A 25,399-nucleotide genomic window follows, 5' to 3' on the forward strand; every position below is an offset into this window, starting at 1 on the left:
TGCCAAAAACATAATGGAGGCGTCATGCGCTCTCACAAGGAAACGAGCCAACAAGAAAATGGAGGCAACGTGCATTTTCTTTTTGGCAGCATCGCGCGTTCGTACAAGGAACGAGATAACAACAATTTAGAAAGAAGAATGTGGGATAACTTAAGCAGCACACGTGAGCCTTGATGCCGGCCTCTGGCAATAATGCAGCTAGAATATGTGGGAGTTTATCTCATGCAAACGTTAACAATTCGGATCCCGCCAATTGTTTGGAACGGCGCGCGCCATTTACTTATTCGTGCCCTCCCTCCCTGTTGGCACCGCATCGCTGACCGCGTACACCCGACAATGGAGCTCCTTAGACCATTGGCGGCCCTCTACGTCCTGCCATGGCCTTCTTCTGCTCCGACGGCGCATCCCAGAGAGCTTTGGCGGCGGAGGGATCCATGGCGGGGAGTGGCGCGGAGAGTGATGACTGTGGCTATGGCTGAGGCACCGTGGCACCGGTTCATATAGAACAGGTGGGCGGCAATGGGACGGACGGGTGGCCCCCAAGAAGATGCCCCGGCAACCGTGTGCCATCAATGCGGGCGGCAGACGGACGGACGGGTGGACGTCGCTTCGTTTGAACGCGCGCCAGTCACCTGCACCGGAAAGCGGCGCGGGCGGCGCTCTCTCAGTCGGCACACCGCCTCAATGCCGGCGACAGTGAGTGGTCGCGTCCGCTCTGGCCGAGCATGAATGCGGGCGCTGACGCTCTGGAGCGGCACTGATCGAAAACGCGCGGGAGGGAAGAGCGGACGTTTTTGGTGGGCCAGGGCGGTCAGAAGCGGGCTTGGGATCGGTCCGGACTCCCGCAAACTCCCAATTTTTATCTCCGGTTTACGGGGCAAATCGTGCCCGGAGCGCCCCGCAGACCGATAAAAGTCGGCGTTGAATGGCTTTCGCGGTCTGAATCGCGCAGCCCGAACAATTACGAAAAGTTTCCTGATCGGCGTTGAAGATGCCCTAAGGTTGTCGCCTACTCATGGTGGTTGTACCTCTCTTCACCTACTCCTAAAAAGTATTACTACTAGGAAAAGGGCTATAGCTAACATGGACATTAATGACGCACCACATATGTGATGCGCCATTAGAGTCCATATCACTAATGGCGCACCACACCCACGGTGCGCCACTACTAACAATTTTTTTTATTTTTTCAAACTAGTAATGATACACCAGGGCATAGTGCGTCATTAATAGTTTTAACTAGTAATGTCGCACCACACGCTCAGTGCGCCACCACTAACAATTTTTTTACTTTATTTTTCAAAACTAGTAATGGCGCACCAGGTTGTAGTGCGTCATTACTAGTTCAAACTAGTAATGGCGCACCATAACCACGGTGCGCCACTACTAATAATTTTTTTTTTGCAAAACTAGTAACGGCGCACCACATAACAGGTGCGCCACTAATGGCGCATTGTTAGGTGGTGCGCCATTGGTAACCTGAGAGCAGTTAGATATTTTGGACAGCCACCTATCACACTCACTTTTTCCACTTCAATCTCTCCACCTCCCCCTCCAAGCTTGTCTCGGATGCCTCCTCCTCCTCACCTCATTTGCACAATAGATTCACCCAAATTAAGTGGTTAAATTACCTTTTTTTGATAGGTAAGTAAGGGGAAATCTTTCTTTATGTTGTAGATCTACTTTTTTCTCCCTCCAACAACGTGCGCATGCACTTTTTATGGCCTAGATCTACCCATATTTGTGGTGTTGCATATGTTTGTGTTTGCAGATACCGGTATTTGAAATGCGGTAGTTGCCAATATTTTGCCGGAATGTTGATTCATTTCCGTTTCGGCAAGAATTTGGTACTATGCATTTTTTTGTCTTATTTTTAGGCAAAGTCATGCCAAATTAATTTTTTTGGTCCTAAAATATCGTTTTGCTCTACCCCGCAGGCGAACATGGTCCGCATGATGACTGAAGGCATCGTGAATAGGTTTTTGAGCTCCGTGAAGGCCGAGATGCTTCAAAAAAACGAGAAGGAGATAAGATGTCCGTGTCGAAGATGCAAGCTGAAGAGCCTTATGGACCCGGATTCCGTACAGGTGCGGGACCACCTGCTCTTGCGTGGTTTCATGGATGTCTATCGGTGGCAAGGTGATGAAGATGACTATGAAGTCGTCCATGGGGGCCGGGCAAGAAATGAGGAAGGGCAACAAAACAACCGTGGCGAGGGCGGGCGAGAAGACGAAGAATCTCCAGGACATGATCACAAAGTAGATGCAGTACACAGTCATCATGTAGAAGATGCCGGACATGATGCTGAGGAAGATGTCGGAGCAGACGAAGGGCATGATCATGAAGATGAAAATGCCGGAGTAGACGAAGATGGACTATCGATGGGCTGGGTGCAGGACCCTCATATTCAAGAGCTGCTTGACAAGCAGACGGATAACACAAGGGCTGCCGTCCGAGAGAAAGCCAAGCTGGATCAACTAGAGATAGACGCGGTTACTCCATTGTATGAAGGATGCAGGCCCGAGGATACCCGCCTGAAAGTAACGCTCATGGCTCTGGAGATGAAGGTAAAACACAAAATGACCGACGCATGCTTCGACGAGAACATGTCATTTTGGCACGAACGTCTTCCCAAGGGGAACAAGTGCCCGACTAGTTTCGAGGAGGCGAAGAAAATCGTGTGTCCTCTGGATTTACTGTTGGGGAACGTAGCAGAAATTCAAAATTTTCCTACGTGTCACCAAGATCTATCTATGGAGTCATCTAGCAACGAGGGAGGAGTGGATCTACATACCCTTGTAGATCGCGCGCGGAAGCGTTCAAGAGAATGGGGTTGATGGAGTCGTACTCGTCGTGATCCAAATCACCGATGATCCTAGCGCCGAACGGACGGCACCTCCGCGTTCAACACACGTACGGAGCAGTGACGTCTCCTCCTTCTTGATCCAGCAAGGGGAAAGGAGAGGTTGATGGAGATCCAGCAGCACGACGGCGTGGTGGTGGAAGTAGCGGGATTCCAACAGGGCTTCGCCAAGCGCTGCGGGAGGAGAGAGATGTGTCATGGGAGGGAGAGGGAGGCGCCAGGGCTTAGGTTAGATTGCCCTCCCTTTTCCCCCACTATATATAGGGCCAAGGGAGAGGGGGAGGGCGCAGCCTTGCCCCTTCCTCCAAGGAAGGGTGCGGCCAAGGGGGGGGAGGAGTCCATCCTCCCCAAGGCACCTTGGAGGTGCCTTCCCCCTTTAGGACTCTCCCCTCCTCTTGTCCCTTTGGCGCATGGGCCTCTAGGGGCTGGTGCCCTTGGCCCATATAGACCAAGGCGCACCCCCTACAGCCCATGTGGCCCCCCGGGGCAGGTGGCCCCACCCGGTGGACCCCCGGGACCCTTTCGGTGGTCCCGGTACAATAACGGTGACCCCGAAACTTGTCCCGATGGCCGAAATAGCACTTCCTATATATAATTCTTTACCTCCGGACCATTACGGAACTCCTCGTGACGTCCGGGATCTCATCCGGGACTCCGAACAACTTTCGGGTTACCTCATACTAATATCTCTATAACCCTAGCGTCACCGAACCTTAAGTGTGTAGACCCTACGGGTTCGGGAGACACGTAGACATGACCGAGATGATTCTCCGATCAATAACCAACAGAGGGATCTGGATACCCATGTTGGCTCCCACATGTTCCACGATGATCTCATCGGATGAACCACGATATCAAGGACTTAATCAATCCCGTATACAATTCCCTTTGTCTAGCGGTACGATACTTGCCCGAGATTCGATCGTCGGTATCCCGATACCTTGTTCAATCTCGTTACCGGCAAGTCTCTTTACTCGTTGCGTAACACATCATCCCGTGATCAACTCCTTGATCACATTGTGCACATTATGATGATGTCCTACCGAGTGGGCCCAGAGATACCTCTCCGTTTACACGGAGTGACAAATCCCAGTCTCGATTCGTGCCAACCCAACAGACACTTTCGGAGATACCTGTAGTGTACCTTTATAGCCACCCAGTTACGTTGTGACGTTTGGCACACCCAAAGCACTCCTACGGTATCCGGGAGTTACACAATCTCATGGTCTAAGGAAATGATACTTGACATTAGAAAAGCTTTAGCATACGAACTACATGATCTTGTGCTAGGCTCAGGATTGGGTCTTTGTCCATCACATCATTCTCCTAATGATGTGATCCCGTTATCAATGACATCCAATGTCCATGGTCAGGAAACCGTAACCATCTATTGATCAACGAGCTAGTCAACTAGAGGCTTACTAGGGACATGGTGTTGTCTATGTATCCACACATGTATCTGAGTTTCCTATCAATACAATTCTAGCATGGATAATAAACGATTATCATGAACAAGGAAATATAATAATAACTAATTTATTACTGCCTCTAGGGCATATTTCCAACAGTCTCCCACTTGCACTAGAGTCAATAATCTAGTTCACATCGATATGTGATTAACACTCAAGGTCACATCCCCATGTGACTAACACCCAAAGAGTTTACTAGAGTCAATAATCTAGTTCACATTTACCATGTGATTAACACTCGATGAGTTCTGGGTTTGATCATGTTATGCTTGTGAGAGAGGTTATAGTCAACGGGTCTGAACCTTTCAGATCCGTGTGTGCTTTACAAATCTCTATGTCATCTCCTAGATGCAGCTACCACGCTCTATTTGGAGCTATTCCAAATAACTGTTCTACTATACGAATCCAGTTTACTACTCAGAATAATCTGGATTAGTGTCAAAGTTTGCATCGGCGTATCCCTTTACGACGAACTCTTTTACCACCTCCATAATCGAGAAAATTCCTTAGTCCACTAGTTACTAAGGATAACTTTGACCGCTGTCCTGTGATCCATACTTGGATCACTCTTGTACCCCTTGACTGACTCATGGCAAGGCACACTTCAGGTGCGGTACACAGCATAGCATACTGTAGAGCCTATGTCTTGAGCATAGGGGACGACCTTCGTCCTTTCTCTCTCTTCTGCCGTGGTCGAGCTTTAAGTCTTAACTTCATACCTTACAACTCAGGCAAGAACTCCATCTTTGACTGATCCATCTTGAACACCTTCAAGATCATGTCAAGGTATGTGCTATTTGAAAGTACCATTAAGAATTTTGATCTATCCTTATAGATCTTGATGCTCAATGTTCAAGTAGCTTAATCCAGGCTTTCCATTGAAAAATACTTTCCAAATAACCCTATATGCTTTCCAGAAATTCTACGTCATTTCTGATCAACAATATGTCAACATATATTTATCAGAAATTCTATAGTGCTCCCACTCACTTCTTTGGAAATACAAGTTTCTCATAAACTTTGTATACACCCAAAACTTTGATCATCTTATCAAAGCATACATTCCAACTCCGAGATGCTTACTCCAGTCCCTAGAAGGATTGCTGGAGTTTTGCATACTTATTAGCATCTTTCAGGATTGACAAAACCTTCCGGTTTGTATCACATACAACCTTTCCTCAAAAAAACGTCGAGGAAACAATGTTTTGACATCCTATCTGCAAGATTTCATAAATAATGCAGTAATCGCTAATATAATTCCAACAGACTCTTAGCATCGCTACGAGTGAGAAAGTCTCATCGTAGTCAACTCCTTGAACTTGTCGGAAAACATCTTAACGACAAGTCGAGCTTTCTTAATGGTGACATTTACCATCATTGTCCGTCTTCCTTTTAAAATCCATCTGCACTCAACAGCCTTACGACCATCGAGCTGTTCTGCCAAAGTCTACACTTTGTTTTCATACATGGATCCTCTCTCGGATTTTATGGCCTCGAGCCATTTATCGGAATCCGGGCCCACCATCGCTTCTCCATAGCTCGTAGGTTCATTGTTGTCTAGCAATATGACTTCCAAGACAGGATTACGTACCACTCTGAAGTAGTACGCATCCTTGTCATCCCACGAGGTTTGGTAGTGACTTGATCTGAAGTTTCATGATCACTATCATAAGCTTCCACTTCAATTGGTGTAGGTGACACAGGAACAACTCCCTGTGCTCTGCCACACACTAGTTGAAGAGACGGTTCAATAACCTCATCAAGTCTCCACCATCCTCCCACTCAATTCTTTCGAGAGAAACTTTTCCTCGTGAAAGGACCCGATTCTAGAAACAATCCCTTATTGCTTTCGGATCTGAGACAGGAGGTATACCCAACTGTTTTGGGTGTCCTATGAAGATGCATTTATCCGCTTTGGGTTCGAGCTTATCAGCCTAAAACTTTTTCACATAAGCGTCGCAACCCCAAACTTTTAAGAAATGACAGCTTAGGTTTCTCTAAACCATAGTTCATAGGGTGTCATCTCATCGGAATTACATGGTGCCCTATTTAAAGTGAATGTGGTTGTCTCTAATGCCTAACCCATAAACTATCGTGGTAATTCGATAAGAGACATCATGGTATGCATCATATCCAATAGGGTGCAGTTATGATGTTCGGACACACCATCACACTATGGTGTTCCAGGCTGTATTAGTTGTGAAACAATTTCCACAATGTCTTAATTCTGTGCCAAACTCGTAATTCAGATATTCATCTCTATGATCATATCATAGATATTTTATCCTCTTGTCACGACGATCTTTCAACTTCACCCTGAAATTACTTGAACCTTTCAATAATTCAGACTCGTGATTCATCAAGTAAATATACTCAACATCTACTCAAATCATTTGTCAAGTAAGAACATAACGATATCCACTACATGCCTCAGCACTCATTGGACTACACACATCAAAATGTATTACTTCCAACAAGTTGCTTTCTAGTTCCATTTTACTGAAAACGGGGCTTTCAGTCATCTTGCCCATGTGGCATGATTTGCATGTCTCAAGTGATTCAAAATCAAGTGAGTCCAAACGGCCCATTTGCATGGAGTTTCTTCATGCATATACACCAATAGACATGGTTCGCATGTCTCAAACTTTTCAAAAACGAGTGAGCCCAAAGATCCATCAACATGGAGCTTCTTCATGCGTTTTATACCGATATGACTTACGTGGCAGGGCCACAAGTAGGTGGTACTATCATTACTATCTTATATCTTTTGGCATGAACATGTGTACCACTATGATCGAGATTCAATGAACCATTCATTTTAGGTGCAAGACCATTGAAGGTATTATTCAAATAAACAGAGTAACCATTATTCTCCTTAAATGAATAACCGTATTGCGATAGACATAATCTAGTCATGTCTATGCTAAACGCAAACACCAAATAACAATTATTTAGGTTTTAATACCAATCTCGATGGTAGAGGGAGCGTACGATATTTGATCAACCTTGGAAATACTTCCAACACATATCGTCATCTCACCTTTAGCTAGTCTCCGTTTATTCCGTAGCTTTTGTTTCGAGTTACTAACACTTAGCAACTGAACCGGTATCTAATACCCTGGTGCTACTAGGAGTACTAGTAAAGTACACATCAACACAATGCATATCCAATATACTTCTATCGACCTTGCCAGCCTTCTCATCTACCAAGTATCTAGGGTAATTCTGCTCCAGTGGCTGTTCCCCTTATTACAGAAGCACTTAGTCTCGGGTTTGGGTTCAACCTTGGGTTTCTTCACTAGAGCAGCAGCTGAATTGCCGTTTCATGAAGTATCCCTTCGTGCCCTTGCCCTTCTTGAAACTAGTGGTTTCACCAACCATCAACAATTGATGCTCCTTCTTGATCTCTACTTTTGTGGTGTCAAACATCGCGAATATCTCAAGGATCATCATATATGTCCCTGATATATTATAGTTTATCACGAAGCTCAAGCAGCTTGGTGGTAATGACTTCGGAGAACCATCACTATTTCATCTGGAAGATCAACTCCCACTCGATTCAAGCGATTGTTGTACTCAGACAATCTGAGCACAAGCTCAACAATTGAGCTTTTCTCCCTTAGTTTGCAGGCTAAGAAAATCGTCGGAGGTCTCATACCTCTTGACGTGGGCACGAGCCTGAAATCCCAATTTCAGCCCTCGAAACATCTCATATGTTTCGCGACGTTTCAAAACCGTCTTTGGTGCCTCAACTCTAAGCCGTTTAACTGAACTATCATGTAGTTATCAAAATGTGTATGTCAGATGTTCGCAACATCCATAGACAACGTTCGAGGTTCAGCACACTGAGTGGTGCATTAAGGACATAAGCCTTCTATGAAGCAACGAGGACAATCCTCAGTTTACGGACCTAGTCCGCATAATTGCTACTATCAACTTTCAACTAAATTTTCTCTAGGAACATAACTAAACAGTAGAACTGAAGCGCGAGCTACGACATTATTTGCGAAGACCTTTTGACTATGTTCAGGATAATAAAGTTCATCTTATGAACTCCCACTCAGATAGACATCCCTCTAGTCATCTAAGTGATTACATGATCCGAGTCAACTAGGCCGTGTCCGATCATCACGTGAGACGAACTAGTCAACATCGGTGAACATCTTCATGTTGATCATATCTACCATACGACTCATGCTCGACCTTTCGGTCTTCTGTGTTCCGAGGCCATGTCTGTACACATGCTAGGCTCGTCAAGTCAACCTAAGTGTTTTGCGTGTGTAAATCTGTCTTACACCCGTTGTATGTGAACGTTAGAATCTATCACACCCGATCATCACGTGGTGCTTCGAAACAACGAACTGTCGCAACGGTGCACAGTTAGGGGGAACACTTTCTTGAAATTTTAATGAGGGATCATCTTATTTACTACCATCGTTCTAAGCAAATAAGATGTATAAACATGATAAACATCACATGCAATCAAATAATAGTGACATGATATGGCCAATATCATATAGCTCCTTTGATCTCCATCTTGGGGCTCCATGATCATCTTGTCACCGGCATGACACCATGATCTCCATCATCATGATCTCTATCATCGTGTCTTCATGAAGTTGTCTCGTCAACTATTACTTCTACTACTATAGCTAACGGTTAGCAATAAAGTAAAGTAATTACATGACGTTTATGTTGACACGCAGGTCATAAATAAATTAAGACAACTCCTATGGCTCCTGCCGGTTGTCATACTCATCGACATGCAAGTCGTGATTCCTATTACAAGAACATGATCAATCTCATACATCACATATATCATTCATCACATCCTTTTGGCCATATCACATCACAAGGCATACCCTGCACAAACAAGTTAGACGTCCTCTAATTGTTGTTTGCATGTTTTACGTGGCTGCTATGGGTTTCAAGCAAGAACGTTTCTTACCTACGCAAAAACCACAACGTGATATGCCAATTGCTATTTACCCTTCATAAAGACCCTTTTCATCGAATCTGATCCGACTAAAGTGGGAGAGACAGACACCCGCTAGCCACCTTATGCAACTAGTGCATGTCAGTCGGTGGAACCAGTCTCATGTAAGAGTACGTGTAAGGTCGGTCCGGGCCGCTTCATCCCACGATGCCGCCGAATCAAGATAAGACTAGTAACGGCAAGCATATTGAACAAAATCAACGTCCACAACTACTTTGTGTTCTACTCGTGCATAGAAACTACGCATAGACCTAGCTCATGATGCCACTGTTGGGGAACGTAGCAGAAATTCAAATTTTTCCTACGTGTCACCAAGATCTATCTATGGAGTCATATAGCAACGAGGGAGGAGTGGATCTACATACCCTTGTAGATCGCGCGCGGAAGCGTTCAAGAGAACGGGGTTGATGGAGTCGTACTCGTCGTGATCCAAATCACCGATGATCCTAGCACCGAACGGACGGCACCTCCGCGTTCAACACACGTACGGAGCAGCGACGTCTCCTCCTTCTTGATCCAGCAAGGGGGAGGGAGAGGTTGATGGAGATCCAGCAGCACAACGGCGTGGTGGTGGAAGTAGCGGGATTCCAACAGGGCTTCGCCAAGCGCTGCGGGAGGAGGGAGATGTGTCATGGGAGGGAGAGGGAGGCGCCAGGGCTTAGGTTAGATTGCCCTCCCTTTTCCCCCACTATATATAGGGCCAAGGGAGAGGGGGAGGGCGCAGCCTTGCCCCTTCCTCCAAGGAAGGGTGCGGCCAAGGGGGGGAGGAGTCCATCCTCCCCAAGGCACCTCGAAGGTGCCTTCCCCCTTTAGGACTCTCCCCTCCTCTTGTCCCTTTGGCGCATGGGCCTCTAGGGGCTGGTGACCTTGGCCCATATAGGCCAAGGCGCACCCCCTACAGCCCATGTGGCCCCCCGGGGCAGGTGGCCCCACCCGGTGGACCCCCGGGACCCTTTCGGTGGTCCCGGTACAATACCGGTGACCCCGAAACTTGTCCCGATGGCCGAAATAGCACTTCCTATATATAATTCTTTACCTCCGGACCATTCCGGAACTCCTCATGACGTCCGGGATCTCATCCGGGACTCCGAACAACTTTCGGGTTACCGCATACTAATATCTCTATAACCCTAGCGTCACCGAACCTTAAGTGTGTAGACCCTACGGGTTCGGGAGACACGTAGACATGACCGAGATGATTCTCCGGTCAATAACCAACAGAGGGATCTGGATACCCATGTTGGCTCCCACATGTTCCACGATGATCTCATCGGATGAACCACGATATCAAGGACTTAATCAATCCCGTATACAATTCCCTTTGTCTAGCGGTACGATACTTGCCCGAGATTCGATCGTTGGTATCCCGATACCTTGTTCAATCTCGTTACCGGCAAGTCTCTTTACTCGTTCCGTAACACATCATCCCGTGATCAACTCCTTGATCACATTGTGCACATTATGATGATGTCCTACCGAGTGGGCCCAGAGATACCTCTCCGTTTACACGGAGTGACAAATCCCAGTCTCGATTCGTGCCAACCCAACAGACACTTTCGGAGATACCTGTAGTGTACCTTTATAGCCACCCAGTTACGTTGTGACGTTTGGCACACCCAAAGCACTCCTACGGTATCCGGGAGTTACACAATCTCATGGTCTAAGGAAATGATACTTGACATTAGAAAAGCTTTAGCATACGAACTACATGATCTTGTGCTAGGCTTAGGATTGGGTCTTTGTCCATCACATCATTCTCCTAATGATGTGATCCCGTTATCAATGACATCCAATGTCCATGGTCAGGAAACCGTAACCATCTATTGATCAACGAGCTAGTCAACTAGAGGCTTACTAGGGACATGGTGTTGTCTATGTATCCACACATGTATCTGAGTTTCCTATCAATACAATTCTAGCATGGATAATAAACGGTTATCATGAACAAGGAAATATAATAATAACTAATTTATTATTGCCTCTAGGGCATATTTCCAACATTTACCGCACGTGAAATACCATGTGTGCATAAACAATTGCATCATTTATTGGGACGAGCACGCGGAGTCTAGCATATGTCTGGTGTGCGGCGTCACTCGATACAAGAAGAGGAAGAAAGCTCCTCGAAAAGTGATGTGGTACTTTTCGATCACTCCTCGTGTGCAGCGGTATTTCGCAGACCCTAAGCTAGCAAAGCTCCTGCGTTGGCACGCGGATAGGGAGAATAAGAAGCGAGAAGATGACGGAAATGATCCGGAGATAAATAAAAAAGACAAGATGTTGAGTCATCCTAAGGATGCGAGCCAGTGGTAAGCGTTGAACTTCGAACACCCAGAATTTGGGGACGATCCAAGGAACATCGTGCTAGGCGCGAGCACCAACAGAGTCAATCCGTTTGGCAGCCAGAGAAGCACACATAGCACCTGGCATGTGTTTGTGTGGATGTACAACCTTCCCCCTGGTTGTGCATGAAAAGAAAGTACATTCACATGAGTATGCTAATTGAAGGGCCGAAACAACCAGGGAACGACATCAATCTGTATCTGGGGCTGCTGAAAGAGGAGCTAGACACGTTCTGGAAAACGCCAGCCAATACATGGGACGCCGCAAAGAAAGAATATTTCCCTATGAGAGCCGCACTGCTCACGACGGTGCACGACTATCTCGGTTACGGATATGTCACGGGGCAGGTGGTCCACGGATTTTCTAGATGTGTCAGGTGCATGGATGACACAACGTATCGCCAGCTAGATAGAGATCCTGGGTCTTTGAAAATCATGTTCATGGGATATCGAAGGTGGCTTCGCGACGATGACTCATGGAGAAAACGTAAGAATTTGTTCGATGGTGAAACCGAACCTCGAAGACGCCCGCGTACGAGGAGCGGCGAGGAAATAGACGAGCTATTGAACAATTGGAAAAATTGCCCACTGCCGGGAAAGAAGCAAATGGCGCCAGAGCCGGGAAAGAAGCGAAAGACGCCAGAGCCGCTACTGAAGGTATGGCAAACGAGGTCTGTTTTCTGGGACTTGCCGTACTGGAAGATCCTCCGTGTGCCTCACAGCCTTGATGTCATGCATATCACGAAGAATGTGTGCGAGAGTCTGCTTGGTACCGCTCAACATGCCAGAGAGGACCAAAGATGGGCCGAAAGCAAGGGCGGACATGAAATCAATGGGCATCAGGGAGGAGCTTCACGCTAATGATGATGATGATGAGGTGAAGCAGGACACGGAAAGTCGTCGCAAAGGCAAAAAGGCCAAGAAGATCGGAAATGATTACCCTCCCGCGTGCTTCACTCTAAATCAGAAGGAGATCGAGCAGTTTTTCACCTGCCTCGTAGGAGTAAAACTTTCTTACGGTTACGCGGGAAAGATAAGCAGATACCTAAACTCAGCGAAGCAGAAGTTCAGCGGGATGAAGTCTCACGACTGTCATGTGCTGATGACGCAGATACTTCTAGTTGCAATCCGTGGGATCATGGACGCGCACGTCCATGAAACACTATTTGGCCTATGCAACTTTTTTGACGTCATCTCTCGGAAGTCGGTTGGCGTGAGGCAACTCAAAAGGCTACAGGAAGAGATCGTGGTGATACTATACGAGCTTGAGATGTACTTCCCGCCCGCATTCTTCGATGTTATGGTGCACCTGCTGGTCCATATCGTGAAGGATATCATCCAACTCGGGCCGACGTTCCTGCACAGCATGATGCTGTTCGAAAGGATGAATGATGTCATCAAAGGATACATTCCAACATGTCACGTCCAGAGGGAAGTATAGCCAGGGGCTTTCTGACCGAAGAGTGCATCTCCTACTGCACGAATTATCTAGGCATCGAGAACCCGTTGGTCTGCCCGTCAACAGGCACCTTGGCAGGCTCGCTGGATGGGGTCACCGCGATGGTCGCCGTGAAATGCATGTCGACTTCGAGGGTCAACTCGCCGACTTTGAAAGAGCAAACCTAGTCGCGCTACAACACATAGACGTGGTCGATCCTTGGGTGATAGAGCATAAAACCTTTATTGATAAGACGTACAATGACTGAGGCCAACAGAGGACGGACGAAGATATAATCAAAGAGCACAACTCATGTTTCACGCATTGGTTCAAGGAGAAGCTTCTGTCGTACCCTTTACATGAGAATTCTTCCGCGGAAGAAAAACTCATATTCGCCTTTCTCACAGGGCGCCGAGCATAACCTGATGACCTATGAGGCGTACGATATCAACGGCTACACATTCTACACCGAGGATAAGGACATGAAGAGCGATGGTTATCAGAACTCCGGGGTAATGATGGAATCCTACACCGGTATCGACAAGGACAGATACTACAGAAGGATCGAGGAAATCTGGGAGCTGAGCTACGCTGGAGAGAAGGTCCCGATGTTCCGTGTCAGATGGGCCAAGCGTCCTAAAAGAAGACCGGTATTTCACCACCATGGTTATACCCGAAGCCAAATCCAAGACCGCGGGCGCAAACGTCAGCGCGAAAAATGAGCCATGGGTACTGGCTTCCCAGGTGGACCAACGCTTCTTCATTACCGACCCGTTAAAGCCCAGTCGTGTTGTCGTGAGGAGAGGCAAAAGGAAGATCATCGGAATGGATGGAGTCGCCAATGAGCAAGACTTCAACAAGTACGGCGATCCGAAGATGAAACCCGACGACGATGATGAAGTGCCATACACCACAAGAAGAAGCAGGACCACCCTACCTAAAGGACGTCTGTTCAATAGAAGAACTCCATTTGCGAAAAAGGCAAGAAGATTGTGAAAAGATAGCTAGCTAAGATCGATTGTATTTAAATTGTAGTCTTCATTTCTCGATTGTATTTCGACATATTGAAATGATATTTCTTCTGTTCTAGTCCTCATGAATATTTATTTATGTTTATTCTGGTATTGAATTTCTAACTCACAAAAAGTATTGAATTTGTTAATATTTTTTAAACTCATGAATATTTTTAAATTTCATGGGCACTTTTTGAATTCATGAATATTTTTTCAAATTTGTTGATATTTTTTCATATTCAAAAATGTTTTACCAATTCACAAATGAATGCAACTAAAAATCCAAAAAAATTGATGATATTTTCAAATAACAAATTTGATGATATTTTTTCATATTCATAAATATTTTCAAATAACAAATTTGATGATATTTTTTCACATTCATAAATGTTTTCAAATTTGATCGTCGTTTTCTAAAAAATATTAGATGCAACTAAAAATAATAATAATAAAAAGTTAGTAATGGCGCACCAGGAGAAGGTGCGCCATTGCTATCAGGGTACTTATGGCGCACCCCGAGGAGGTGCACCATTGGTATACCAATTTTTATAATATTTTTATAATATTTTTTCAAATAACAAATTTGATGATATTTTTAAATAACAAATTTGATGATATTTTTTCATATTCATAAATATTTTCAAATAACATATTTGATGATATTTTTTCACATTCATAAATGTTTTCAAATTTGATCGTCATTTTCTAAAAAGTTATTAGATGCAACTAAAAATAATAATAAAAAGTTAGTAATGGCGCACTAGGAGAAGGTGCGCCATTGCTATCAGGGTACTTATGGCGCACCCCTAGGAAGTGCGCCATTGGTATACCAATTTTTATGATATTTTTTCAAATATTTTCAAATAAAAAATTTGATGATATTTTCAAATAACAAATTTGATGATATTTTTTCATATTCATAAATATTTTCAAATAACAAATTTAATGATATTTTTTCACATTCATAAATGTTTTTAAATTTGATCATCATTTTTAAAAAATTATTAGATGCAACTAAAAATAATAATAAAAATTTGTAATGTCGCACCAGGAGAAGGTGCGCCATTGCTATCAGGGTACTTATGGCGCACCCCTAGGAGGTGTGCCATTGGTGTACCAATTTTTATGATATTTTTTCAAATATTTTCAAATAATAAATTTGATGATATTTTCAAATAACAAATTTGATGATATTTTTTGATATTCATAAATATTTTCAAATAACAAATTTGATGATATATTTTGACATTCATAAATGTTTTAAAATTTGATCGTCATTTTTTAAAAAATTATTAGATGCAACGAAAAATAATAATAAAAAAGTTAGTAATGGCGCACCAGGGAAGGTGCGCCATTGCTATCCGGGTACTTATGGCGCACCCTAGGAGGTGCGCCATTGCTAACCCTCCCCCCACTAAAATCCCCAATCTCAACCTCTCAATCCTCGATCGACCTGCGCTGCCCCCGACCTGCGCCGCCGCCCCGACCCACTACGCCGCTGCCTCTACCTGCGCCGCCGCCCAGACCCACTGCGCCGCCCCAACCCACTGCGCCGCCGCCCCTACCTGGCCCACTGCGCACCACCCTTCCAGGAGCTGCAGCTTCGTCCGCTGCGCGACGAGCAGCAACGCCGTCGACACCCACCGACAAGGAGAAGCAGCAGCGCGTCCACCTCGCCGAGGAGCAGTAGCGCGTCCACCCCGCTGCCTCCAGAGCGTCAATGTCCTCCGCCGCCGATTATTCCCGAGGTGATTCCTCCCCTGTCCTCCACTTCTCCATACCCTCCCCTGCAAACCCTAGAGCCCAATTTTCTTGCTCTGAAAATCATGGCCTCCATGGCTCGATCGATCAAAATTGGTAGCCACAATGAGTCATGTGTGCATCTTCTCTGAAATTAACCTCTAGTGTAGTATGCTTCCAATTTGCTTCCCTGGCTTTGTGCATATCCACCAAACGCAAGTGCTTTATGTTCCTCATTGGATTTGTATGTGTCCTTTGATACGTCCATTTTGCATCATACTTTTATATTGATATTTATTGCATTATGGGCTTTTATTACACATTATGTCACAATACTTATGCCTATTCTCTCTTATTTTACAAGGTTTACATAAAGAGGGAGAATGCCGGCAGCTGGGATTCTGGGCTGGAAAAGGACCAAATATTAGAGACCTATTCTGCACAGCTCCAAAAGTCCTGAAACTTCACGGAAGTCATTTTCAGAGTATATAAAAAATAATGAGTGCAAAAAGTTCCAGAGGGGGGCCACACCCTGCCCACGAGGGTGGGGGCGTGCCCCCCTGCCTTGTGGGTCCCCTGGTGGCCCTCCGATGCCCATCTTCTGCTATATGGAGTCTTTCGATGAGGAAAAAATCACAAGCCAGCTTTCGTGACAAGACTCCGCCGCCACGAGGCGGAACCTTGGCGAAATCAATCTAGGGCTCCGGCGGAGCTGTTCTGCCGGGGAAACTTCCCTCCGGGAGGGGAAATCATCGCCATCGTCATCACCAACGATCTTCTCATCGGGAGGGGGTCAATCTCCATCAACATCTTCACCGGCACCATCTTCTCTCAAACCCTAGTTCATCTCTTGTATCCAATTCTTGTCTCCAAGTCTGGGATTGGTACCTGTGGGTTGCTACTAGTGTTGATTACTCCTTGTAGTTGATGCTAGTTGGTTTATTTGGTGGAAGATCATATGTTCAGATCCTATATGCACATTAATAACCCTCTGATTATGAACATGAATATGCTTTGTGAGTAGTTACGTTTGTTCCTGAGGACATGGGAGAAGTCTTGCTATTAGTAGTCATGTGAATTTGGTATTCGTTCGATATTTTGATGAGATGTATGTTGTCTCTCATCTAGTGGTGTTATGGGAACGTCGACTACATGACACTTCACCATTATTTTGGCCTAGAGGAAGGCATTGCGAAGTAATAAGTAGATGATGGGTTGCTAGAGTGACAGAAGCTTAAACCCTAGTTTATGCGTTGCTTCGTAAGGGGCTGATTTGGATCCATATGTTTCATGCTATGGTTAGGTTTACCTTAATACTTTTGTTGTAGTTGCGGATTCTTGCAATAGAGGTTAATGATAAGTGGGATGCTTGTCCAAGTAAGGGCAGTACCCAAGCACCAGTCCACCCACATACCAAATTATCAAAGTACCGAACACGAATCATATGAACGTGATGAAAACTAGCTTGACGATAATTCCCATGTGTACTCAGGAGCGCTTTACATCATATAAGAGTTTGTCCAGGCTTGTCCTTTGCTACAAAAAGGATTGGGCCACCTTGCTGCAGTTTATTTACTTTTGTTACTTGTTGCTCGTTACCAATTATCTTATCACAAAACTATCTGTTACCTATAATTTCAGTGCTTGTAGAGAATACCTTGCTGAAAACCGCTTATCATTTCCTTCCGCTCCTCGTTGGGTTCGACACTCTTACTTACCGAAAGGACTACGATAGATCCCCTATACTTGTGGGTCATCAAGACTCTTTTCTAGCGCCGTTGCCGGGGAGTGAAGCGCCTTTGGTAGGTGGAATTTGGTAAGGAAAAAAGATTTATATAGTGTGCTGAAATTTACCGTCACTTGTTACTATGGAAAGTAATCCTCTGAGAGGCTTGTTCGGGGTATCTTCACCCCGACCAGTAGAGCAAAGAGTTGCTCCTCAACCTACTGAACCTGCTGAACCTACTAAAAATGAAAATTTCTAATTTGAGATTCCTTCGGGTATGATAGAAAAACGGCTAGCTAATCCTTTTGCAGGAGACGGAACAATGCATCCTGATGAGCACCTAATATATGTGGATGAAGTTTGTGGATTATTTAAGCTTGCAGGTGTGCCCTATGATGTTATTAAGAAGAAGGTCTTCCCTTTATCTTTGAAGGGAGATGCATTGACATGGTATAGGCTATGTGATGATATGGGATTATGGAACTACAAACGATTGAAATTGGAATTTCATTAGAAGTTTTATCCTATGCATCTTGTTCATCGTGATCGCAATTATATATATAATTTTTGGCCTCGCAAAGGAGAAAGCATCGCTCAAGCTTGGGGGAGGCTTAAATCAATGTTATATTCATGCCCCAATCATGAGCTCTCAAGAGAAATAATTATTCAAAATTTATATGCTCGGCTTTCTGATAACAATCGCACCATGCTCGATACTTCTTGTGCTGGCTCTTTTATGATTTAGACTATTGAATTCAAATGGGATTTATTGGAAAGAATTAAATGCAACTCTGAAGATTGGGACCTCGACGAAGGTAAGGAGTCAGGTATGACACCTAAGTTTGAATGTGTTAAATCTTTTATGGATACCGATGTTTTCCATAAATTTAGCACTAAGTATGGACTTGACTCTGAGATAGTAGCTTCTTTTTGTGAATCTTTTGCTACTCATGTTGATCTCCCTAGGGAGAAGTGGTTTAAATATCATCCTCCCATAGAAGTAAAAGTAGCTGCACCTATTAAAGTTGAAGAAAAGACTGTCACTTATAATGATCCTGTTGTTCCTACTGCTTATGTTGAGAAACCACCATTTCCTGTTAGGATAAAAGATCATGCTAAAGCTTCAACTGTGGTTCGTAAAAGAAATATTAGAATCTATACACCTCCTGAGCAAATTAAAGTTGAACCTAATATTGCTATTGTTAAAGATCTCCGTTTGATAATATTGATGGGCATGTTATTCATTTCTGTGATGAAACTGCTAGAATTGCTAAACCTTGTGCTAAAGATAAACATAGACCTATGGTAGGCATGCCTGATATTTCTGTTAAAATAGGAGATCATTGTTATCATGGTTTATGTGATATGGGTGCCAGTGCTAGTGCTATACCTCATGACTTATACAAAGAAATTATGCACGATATTGCACCTATTGAGATAGAAGATATTGATGTCACAATTAAACTTGCCAATAGAGATACTTTTTCACCAATTGGAATTGTTAGAGATGTTGAAGTCTTGTATGGGAAAACTAAATATCCTGCTGATTTTCTTATTCTTGGTTCCCCACAAGATAGTTTTTGTCCCATTATATTTGGTAGACCCTTCTTGAACACAATTAATGCTAAGATAGATTGCAAAAAGGATGTTGTTACTATTGATTTAGGTGATATGTCTCATGAGTTTAATTTCTCTAAATTTCCTAGACAACACCGTGAAGAGGAATTGCCTAGTAAAGATGAAATTATTGGTCTTGCTTCTATTGCCGTGCCTCCTAGTGATCCTTTAGAACAATATTTGTTAGACCATGAAAATGATATGTTTATGAATGAAAGAAGGGAAATAGATGAAGTATTCTTTAAACAGGAACCCATCCTGAAACACAATTTGCCTGTTGAAATCCTAGGGGATCCTCCTGCACCCAAGGGTGATCCCGTGTTTGAGCTCAAACCGTTACCTGATACTCTTAAATATGCTTATCTTGATGAAAAGAAGTTATATCCTGTTATTATTAGTGCTAACCTTTCAGAGCATGAAGAAGAGAGATTATTGAAAACTCTGAAGAAGCACCGTGCTGCTATTGGATATACTCTCGATGATCTTAAGGGCATTAGTCCCACACTATGTCAACACAAAATAAATTTGGAGAAAGATGCCAAACCAATTCGTGATCACCAACGACGACTGAATCCTAAGATGAAAGAAGTGGTAAGAAAGGAAATACTAAAGCTCCTTGAGGCACGTATAATTTATCCCGTTGCTGATAGTCAATGGGTAAGTCATGTCCATTGTGTCCCTAAAAAGGGAGGTATTATTGTCGTTCCTAATGATAAAGATGAATTGATTCCGCAAAGAATTATTACAGCTTATAGAATGGTAATTGATTTCCGCAAATTAAATAAGGCTACTAAAAAAGATCATTACCCCTTACCTTTTATTGGTCAAATGCTAGAAAGATTATCCAAACATACACATTTTTGCTTTCTAGATGGTTATTCTGGTTTCTCTCAAATACCTGTGTCAGCTGATGATCAATCTAAGACCACTTTTACTTGCCCGTTCGGTACTTTTGCTTATAGACGTATGTCTTTTGGTTTATGTAATGTACCTGCTACCTTTCAAAGATGCATGATGGCTATATTCTCTGACTTTTGCGAAAAGATTTGTGAGGTTTTCATGGATGATTTCTTCGTCTATGGATCCTCTTTTGATGATTGCTTAAGCAATCTTGATCGAGTTTTGCAGAGATGTGAAGAAACTAACCTTGTCTTGAATTGGGAGAAGTGCCATTTATGGTTAATGAAGGTATTGTCTTGGGGCATAAAGTTTCTGAAAGAGGTATTGAAGTTTATAAAGCTAAGGTTGATGCTATTGAGAAGATGCCATGTCCCAAGGACATCAAAGGTATAAGAAGTTTCCTTGGTCACGCCGGTTTTTATAGGAGGTTCATTAAGGACTTCTCAAAAATTTCTCGGCCTCTGACTAATTTATTACAAAAAGATATACCATTTGTTTTTTATGATGACTGGGTAGAAGCATTTGAAATACTTAAGAAAGCATTGACCTCTACACCTATTGTTCAGCCACCTGATTGGAATTTACCCTTTGAAATTATGTGTGATGCTGGTGATTATGCTGCAGGTGTTGTTCTAGGGCAAATAGTTGATAAGAAATTAAATGTTATTCAATATGCTAGTAAAACTCTAGACAATGCCCAGAGAAATTATGCTACTACTGAAAAAGAATTCTTAGCAGCTGTATTTGCTTGTGATAAGTTCAGACCTTATATTGTTGATTCTAAAGTAACTATTCACACGGATCATGCTGCTATTAAATATCTTATGGAAAAGAAAGATGCTAAACCTAGACTTATTAGATGGGTTCTCCTCCTACAAGAATTTGATCTGCATATTATTGATAGAAAGGGAGCTAAGAACCCCGTTGCAGACAACTTGTCTAGGCTACAGAATGTTCTTGATGACCCACTACCTATTGATGATAGCTTTCCTGATGAACAATTAAATGTCATAAATGCTTCTCGTACTGTTTCATGGTATGCTGATTATACTAATTATATTGTTGCTAAATTTATACCACCTAGTTTCACATACCAGCAATAGAAAACATTTTTCTATGATTTGAGACATTACTTTTGGGATGACCCACATCTTTATAAAGAAGGAGTAGATGGTGTTATTAGACGTCGTGTACCTGAGCATGAACAGGAACAGATCCTACGCAAGTGTCACTCCGAAGGTTATGGAGGACACCATGCTGGAGATAGAACTGCACACAAGGTATTGCAATCCGGTTTTTATTGGCCTACTCTCTTCAAGGATGCCCGTAAATTTGTCTTGTCTTGTGATGAATGTCAAAGAATTGGTAATATTAGTAGACGTCAAGAAATGACTATGAATTATTCACTTGTTATTGAACCATTTGATGTTTGGGGCTTTGATTATATGGGACCTTTTCCTGCCTCTAATGGATATACACATATTTTAGTTGCAGTTGATTACGTTACTAAGTGGGTAGAAGCTATTCCAACTGGTAGTGCTGATCATAACACCTCTATTAAGATGTTTAAAGAAGTTATTTTTCCAAGGTTTGGAGTCCCTAGATATTTAATGACTGATGGTGGTTCACATTTTATTCGTGGTGCTTTCCGTAAAATGCTTGCTAAATATGATGTTAATCATAGAATTGCATCTCCTTATCACCCACAGTCTAGTGGTCAAGTAGAATTGAGCAATACAGAACTCAAATTAATTTTGCAAAAGACTGTTAATAGATCTAGAAAGAATTGGTCCAAGAAACTTGATGATGCATTATGGGCCTATAAAACTGTATATAAAAATCTTATGGGTATGTCTCCGTATAAAATGGTTTATGGAAAAGCATGTCACTTACCTCTCGAACTAGAACATAAGGCTTATTGGGCAATTAAAGAGCTTAATTATGATTTCAAACTTGCCAGTGAAAAGAGGTTATTTGACATTAGCTCACTTGATGAATGGAGAACCCAGGCCTATGAGAATGCCAAATTATTTAAAAAAGATTAAAAGATGGCATGACAAAAGGATACAAAAGCGTGAGTTTAATATAGGTGATTATGTATTGCTATACAACTCTCGTTTAAGATTTTTTGCAGGAAAACTTCTCTCTAAATGGGAAGGTCCTTACGTTATTGAGGAGGTCTATCGTTCCGGTGCCATAAAAATCAACAACTTCGAAGGCACAAATCCGAAGGTGAACGGTCAAAGAATCAAACATTATATCTCAGGTAATCCTATAAATATTGAAACCAATGTTATTGAAACCGTAACCCCGGAGGAATACATAAGGGACACTTTCCGGAACGTTTCAGACTCCGAAAATGAATAGGTATGTGGTATTGTCGGGGATATACCCTGCAGCGTAAACCGGCCGGAAGTATAAACCGGCCGGACTTGGCGGTTTACTTGAGACCCGGCTGACACTTGGCGATTCACTGGCGACCCGCCCTAACTTGGCGGTTTACAAGCAACCCGCCTGAACATTATGACTCACTGATAACCCGGCGGGTGGGACAGACGGATGACAAGGCCCAAGGCCCAGAAGGCTGGTTTATGCTAATGGTGAGCCGGTTTAAGAGAAAAGGTGTATTTCCCTTACAAGGAGTCAAGACCCGGACTTGTATCCGGTTTGTATTAGAAGATAGACTAGTCCTAATCCTAATAGGACTCCACATGTAACCCGCCCCTTCAACATATATAAGGAGGGGCAGGGCTCCCCAAAAGGGAGAAGAGGGACAAGTTCCATAAGTTGGACAAGTTAGGTTTAGACAATAGCTCTCGAGATAGAGCACACTTATAACCATGATCATCATCATCAATATCAATGAAACAGGATGTAGGCTTTTACCTCCACCGTGAGGGGCCGAACCTGGGTAAAACATCGCGTCTCTCGTCCCGCTCAACCCCTTTCAAGCTACCACATAGATGCGTTGGCCTCGCGACTAAGTCCTCACACTAGGACATCTGCCGTGACAAATCCATGACAGTTGGCGCCCACCGTGGGGCCTGCGCACGGTGGTGATGAGTTCTTGGAGGGATCTCTCCTAGAGTTCGAGAAGCTCGCGATTTAGTCGGATGAGGAAGAACTGAAAAGTTCGTTATGGAACATGATTAACTTCGGAGCCGGCACGAAACAGTCACACAGGTTTAAACTTTAGATCTGGGAATACAAGTTGAAGAGAAATTAGGGTTGCGCAGTGCGCGCCCGTACGACTCATCAAAATCAGATCGATTTTTCACTGTGTCGCCGCTAGAAGCCAAGCCGGACAGGAGTTTTTGCGCTGCAAAGTCGCTACAAATCATACCCTCATTGTTTTTTTTGTTGAAGCTATGCACGAAGCAGATCGCATCCAGAGCATCTGACATATGCGGGTTCGCTTCAAATCCCGAGCTCAGATGAAGATGAACCATCACGCAAAATTGACAGGGTACTAGATGCAAGTATGCATGTACTCAAATCCTCAAGGGAAAATTACCATATAAGAGAAAAAAAGAAAACCCACGATCCGGAAGATACGACGTGGGGATCAAACCAAGAACGAATTGGACGAAGACTAGGACGGGGGTTGGATTCGGTCTCTGCTGACCGTAACCACGTTCCGAGCCGCCCCCGCGCGGACCTCGCGTCCAGCTACTGGCCTCCACCGGCGCGCCACCGCTGCCAAGTTACCATCGCCGGTCGCCGCGGTGCCTGACTCTCCTCAGGCCACCTCCCGCAAGTCGCCGTTGCTTGCGCGGTGACCGGCTCCCAGGCTGTACTTTGAGCCGCCTTTGTTGAGCCGTTGGCCACCTCTGAGCCGCCGCTCCGAATGGCCATCGCCTTCGCCCGCTCCGCCGTCTGCCTTGGGCCGCCCCGGTCGAGCTGGTAAACGCTGGCCTCAACACCATGAGACGGAAACGGAGCCGGCCATGACCCGGATTCCTCCACTGTCCACGCTCGCAACCTCCGCCTTGACGCTTTCCTTCTCCGGTTGTAGCCTGAGCCGCCAGTTGCTTCGACGCCCTTTTTCCTCCGGCCGCTCTTCGCTGCGGTCCCACCTCGCCTCTGTTTTGTGCAGCTTCGCGCCGCTCCGAGTTGAGCTGGTTTTCTGCCGCAATTCGCCTGAAGCCACAAGTCGCCGCCCCGTCGTCACTTCTGTGGCCGCGACTGTCCCTTGCCGGCGCGCCTCTGTTGCTGAGCCGATGTCGCCAGCTCACCTCCACGGCCGAGCCACCGGCGCTCCTCTGCTATGGCCACTGAGCTGCCTCGGTTTCGCCTCAAGTTGAAAGTCTACTGTTTGCACAAATTTTCAGATCCCAGCTGAGGGTATGATGCCAGCAAGACCTCGAAGGAAGCTCTCACGTGGTCACAAAGGACAAGCCATCACATCAAGAGTCAAATGACAGTAAGCATCAAACATGTACTGAGACGGAAACGTGGTTGTTGCAGCGCCCAGAAGTTTGCCTGCTGGCCATATTTGGCGGACGCATCGTGCAAAAAGCAATATGCCCAAACCGACAATTACTGAGATGCAAACAGGGCGTGTGATCAACCACGGTCAAAAATCCATATTTTACATGGGAGTCGGCCGATCCTTTTGCTGCTACCGTCGCTCCGTGCACACACTCAGGACAAGTCAAATCAGCCAGAGGCGTGCCATTAACTCATGAAGAGAAGTCAATCCCGTTTTCAAGAAAGGACAAGAAGGCCTGGTTGGACGAAAAGTCAAAGTGGTCAAGTGTTGTTCAAAATCCTTTTGATGCATATACATAAGGACCAAACGAAATTCAGTGACAGCACGGAAAAGTTATCTATGCATGTTACATACAGATCATCGGTCATTCACAAACATTACGTGACATCTATCTAAACTTATCTTATTAAACACTTATTGTTTTTTATTAAAGAACAATTACTCTGCCCTGTAACATTTTTATACAGGACAATTGTTTATGCCATTATACTACGAATGCACGTTCGGCTGTGCCGCACAGCTTCACGGATATGTGTGTTGCGGTCCATTTTGCATCAACACGTCGGCCGATTTGCCCGTCCGCGCCGCCTTACAACGCCACGGATGACTCGCCCGTCCGCTCTCGCGGCCGGTTCACGCGTCTGTGCCGGCTTACAACGAGGAGGACAACTTGCTCGTCCGCACCGGCTTACAACACCCCGGCCGACTCATCTGTCTGTTCCCGCGGCCGACTCGGCCGCGATTGTTTTCAGTTTCACCACGATGATCATCAACTCCGCACTGATAATTGCTGACTTGACGCA

The sequence above is a fragment of the Triticum urartu genome, chromosome 6A, assembly GCF_056163025.1.
Source record: "Triticum urartu cultivar PI428250 chromosome 6A, HENAU_Tu73, whole genome shotgun sequence".
Taxonomy (NCBI): domain Eukaryota; kingdom Viridiplantae; phylum Streptophyta; class Magnoliopsida; order Poales; family Poaceae; genus Triticum; species Triticum urartu.